Source organism: Pristiophorus japonicus, chromosome 20 (genome assembly GCF_044704955.1).
Source record: "Pristiophorus japonicus isolate sPriJap1 chromosome 20, sPriJap1.hap1, whole genome shotgun sequence".
Lineage (NCBI taxonomy): Eukaryota > Metazoa > Chordata > Chondrichthyes > Pristiophoridae > Pristiophorus > Pristiophorus japonicus.
In genome coordinates, this window is record NC_091996.1 from 37,892,683 (window position 1) to 37,897,309 (window position 4,627).

The window sequence follows — 4,627 nt, forward strand, 5'->3', positions numbered from 1 at the left end:
TTGAACCCACAACCTTCTGACTCAATGTGCTACCCACTGAGCCCAGTAACACATTGCATGAAGTAGGTTATAATATAATAGCCCAGCAAGGGATTAAGATAATGCCAAAAAGTGTGTTGTGAAACTCAAGTTATTTATTATTAGTATGCTGAAATGGATTTCCTCTTAATGAATGCATGCAGTTGGAATGTTTTGTCAGTGGGGATCTATGCCACTGTGGACAAGCTTGTGTTGGCGGTGGAGAGAGCAGACAATTGGTCACTATCATCAACACTAATGCTTGTTGAATGTAAAGGAGGCGTTAGATTTCAAATAGCATGGTACAAGTTATGTGATTTAATCTGGAAGGATTGATCAAATGACAAATTAAATTGAAGTGCAATATTTGAAACGCAGTCCTGAATATTTAAAAAAAACACGCAAATGTAAATAAAATCAGAAAATGCTGGAAATATACAGTCAGCCAGCATCTCTACAGATAATGACAGATGTTTTGGATTTAATCCTTCATCAAAACTGAAGATTAAAAGATGAGAAAACATTTTAGTAAGGTTGGAACAGAAAGTGGATGAGGAAGTGAATTAATAAATACTCCGATCATCGAAGGGGACTAATGTGTAAACTTCAAATAGAAAATATTTGGATGATACAAAGGGTCATCAGCGAGGTGATGGAAATGCATAAAGCTGACAAAAGGACATGTAAATAGTTCATATTTAATTTTATTTCAGATGTGCTGTATTTGCTGGCCCCATATCTTTCACCCATTTTCACCCCTTGCTTATTTGCCCTACCCATATATTTTTGTTGGGGGGGGGTGCGGTGAGAGTCAGGAGGGGAGAGAGTCGGGGGGGAAAAGAGTCAGGAGGGGGAGAGAGTCTGGGGGAAGAGAGTCGGGGGAGAGAGTTGGGGGGGGAGAGAATCGGGGGAAAGAGTCGGGAAGGGAGAGAGTCGGGGGGGAGAGAGTCGGGAGGGAAGAGAATCGGGGGGAGGAGAGAGTCTGGGGGGAGAGAGTCGGGAGGGGAGAGAGTCGGGGGGAGAGTTGGGAGGGGAGAGAATTGGGACGGGAGAGAGTCGGGGGGGAGAGTCGGGAGGGGAGAGAGTCGGGGGGAGAGAGTCGGGGGGGAGAGTTGGCGGGGGAGAGAGTCGGGTGGGGAGAGAATCGGGAGGGGAGAGAGTCGGGGGGGAGGGAGAGAGTCGGGGGGGAGAGAGTCGGGGGGGAGAGTCGGCGGGGAGAGAGTCGAGAGGGGAGAGAGTCGGGCGGGAGAGAGTCGGAGGGGGAGGGAGAGAGTCCAGGAGGGAGAGAGACAGGAGGGGAGAGAGTTGGGGGGAGAGAGTCGAGGGGAGAGAGTCGGGGGGAGAAAGTTGGGGCGGAGGGAGAGAGTCGGGGGGGAGAGAGCTGGGAAGGGGGAGAGAGTCAGCGGGGGAGAGAGTTGGGAGGGGAGAGAGTTGTGGGGGGTGAAAGTCGGGGGGGGAAGGGAGAGAGTCGGGTGGAGAGGGAGAGAGTCAGGGGGAGAGAATCGGGGGCGAGGGAGAGAATCGGGGGGGAGAGAGTCGGGGGGGAGAGAATCAGCGGGAGAGAGAGTCAGGAGGAGAGAGAGTCGGGGGGGGAGAAAGTCTGGGGGGAGGGAGAGATTCGGGAGGGGAGAGAGTCGGGAGGGGAGAGAGTCGAGAGGGAGAGAATCGGCGGGGGAGAGAGTCGGGAGGGGAAAGAATCGGGAGGGGAGAGAGTCGGGGGGAGGGAGAGAGTCGGGGGGGAGAGTGTCGGTGGGGAGGGAGAGAGTCGGGGGGTAGAGCGTCGGGGGTAGAGTCGGGAGGGGAGAGTGTCGAAGGGGAGAGCGTCGGGTTGAGAGAGTTGTAGGAGGAGAAAGTCGGAAGGGAGGGACAGAGTCAGGGGGAGGAGGGAGAGAGAGTCGGGGAGTGAGGGCGGGAGAGAGTCAGGAGGGGAGATAGTCGGGGAAGGGAGAGTTGGGAGGGGAGAGAGTCGGGGGGGAGGGAGAGAGTCAAGGGGAAGAGAGTCGTGGGGGAGAGTCGGTGGGGGGAGAGTCGGTGGGGGGGGAGAGAGTTGCGGGGGAGAGAGTCGGTGGGGTGAGAGAGTCGGGGGGAGAAGAGTTGGGGGAGAGAGTTGGGAGGGGAGAGAGTCGGGGGGGAGAGAGTTGGAGGGAGAGAGTTGGAGGGAGAGAGTTGGGGGGAGAGAGTCGGGGGGTGGGAGTCGGGGGGGGAGAAAGTCGGGGGGGAGGGAGAGATTCGGGAGGGGAGAGAGTTGGGAGGGGAGAGAGTCGGGAGGGGAGTGAGTCGGTAGGGGAGAAAGTCGGGGGAAGGGAGAGAGTTGGGGCAGAGGGAGAGAGTATGGGGGAGAGAATCAGGGGCGAGGGAGAGAGTCAGGGAGAGAGAATCGGGTGGGAGCGAGTCAGGAGGGCAAAGAGTCGGGGGGGAAGAGAGTCAGGGGAGAAAGTCGGGGGGGGAGAGATTCGGGAGGGGAGAGAGTCGGTGGGTAGAGAGTTGGGAGGGGAGAGAGTCGGAGGGGAGAGAGTCGGGGCGGAGAGAATCGGGGCGGAGAGTCAGCAGGTAGAGTCGGGGACTAGGGAGGCGGGAGAGGAGAGCGTCGGGGGTGGAGGGAATTGCAGGGGGAGAAAGTCATGGGGAGGGAGAGTCAGGGGGAGAGAGTTGCGGGGGAGAAAGTCGGAGGGGGAGAGTGTCGGTGGGGAGGGAGAGAGTCGGGGGGTAGAAAGTCGGGGGTAGAGTTGGGACGGGAGAGTGTCGGGGGGGAGAAAGTCGGGGGTAGGGAGAGAGTCGGGAGGAGAGAGTTGGGGGTGAAAGATTCTGGGGAGAGAGAGTCTGGGGGGAGAGAGTCGGGGGGGAGAGAGTTGTAGGGGGAGAAAGTCGGAAGGGAGGGACAGAGTCGGGGGGGAGGAGGGAGAGAGAGTCGGGGAGGGATGGGGGGAGAGAGTCGGCAGGGAGACAGTCGGGGGGGGAGAGAGTCAGGGGGCAGAGAGTCAGCGGAGGAGAGAGTCAGGGGGAAGAAAGTCTGGGGGGAGAGTCAGGGGGGAGAGTCGGGGGGAAGAGAGTTCGGAGGGGAGAGAGTCTGGGGGGAAAAAGTCGGGAGGGGAGAGAGTTATAGGGGGAGCAATTCGGGGGGGAGGGAGAGAGTCGGGGGGAGGTGGGGAGAGAGTCGGGGAGCGAGGGCGGGAGCGAGTCAGGAGGGGAGATAGTCGGGGACGGGAGAGTTGGGAGGGGAGAGAGTCGGCGGGGAGGGAGAGAGTCAGGGGAAAGAGAGTCATGGGGGAGAGTTGGAGGGGGGAGAGTCGGTGGGGAGGGAGAAAGAGTCGGGGGGAGAGAGTCGGGAGGGGAGAGAGTCTGGGGGAGAGAGCCGGGGTGAGAGAGGGTCGGGGTGAGAGAGAGTCGGAGGGAGAGAGTCAGGTGGGGAGAGTCGGGGGGAGAGAGTCGGGAGGGGAGAGTCGGGGGGAGAGAGCTGGGGGTAAGAGTCGGGAGGAGAGTGTCGGGAGGGGTGAGAGTCGGGGGTGGAGAGAGTCAGGGGGGCAGAGTCGGGGGGAGAGAGTCGGGGGGGGAGAGTCGGAGAGAGAGAGTCGGGAGGGGAGAGAGTCTGTGGGGAGGGAGAGAGTCGGGGCTAGAGAGTCGGGGGGTGGAGTCGGGAGGGGAGAGTGTCGGGGGGGAGAGAGTTGTGGGGGGAGAAAGTCAGGGGTAGGGTGAGAGTCAGGGGGAGAGAGTCTGGGGTGAGGGAGAGAGTCGGGCAGGCGGAGAGTTGGGAGGGGAGAGAGCTGGGAGGGGAGAGAGTCGGCGGGGGGGCGGGGGGAGAGTCGAGAGGAGAGAATCGGCGGGGTAGAGAATCGGCGGGGTAGAGAGTCGGCGGGGTAGAGAGTCGGGGGGGGTAGAGAGTCGGGGGGGTAGAGAGTCGGGGGGGGAGAGAGTTGTAGGGGGAGAAAGTCGGAGGGGAGGGACAGAGTCGGGGGGAGGGGGGCGGAAGAGAGTCGTGGGGGGAGGGAGAGAGTCGAGGGAGGAGAGAGTCGGGGGGAGAGAGTTGTAGGGGGAGAAAGTCGGAGGGGACGGACAGAGTCGGGGGGAGGAGGCGGAGAGAGTCAGGGGGGGAGGTGGGGAGAGAGTCGGGAGGGGAGAGAGTCGGGGGGTGAGGGAGAGAGTCGAGGGGGGAGAGAGTCGGGGGGGAGGGAGAGGGTCGGGGAGGAGAGAGTCGGGGGGGGGAGAGAGTCGGGGAGGGAGGGAGAGAGTCGGGGGGGAGAGTCGACGGGGGAGAGAGTCAGGGGGAAGAGAGTCAGGGGGGAGAGTCAGGGGGGAGAGTCGGGGTGGAGAGAGTGGGGAGGGGAGAGAGTCGGGGGGGGAGAGTTGCGGGGGCAGAGGGTCGGGCGGGCGGAGAGAGTCGGGGGGAGGGAGGGAGAGAGTCGGGGAGTGAGGGCGGGAGAGAGTCAGGAGGGGAGAGAGTCGGGGAAGGGAGAGTTGGGAGGGGAGAGAGTCAGTGGGGTGGGAGAGAGTCAGGGGGAAGAAAGTCGTGGGGGAGAGTTCGGCGGGGGGAGTCGATAGGCGGGAGGAAGAGAGTCGGATGGGAGAGAGTCAGGGTGTGAGAGAGTCGGGGGGTGAGAGAGTCGGTGGGGGA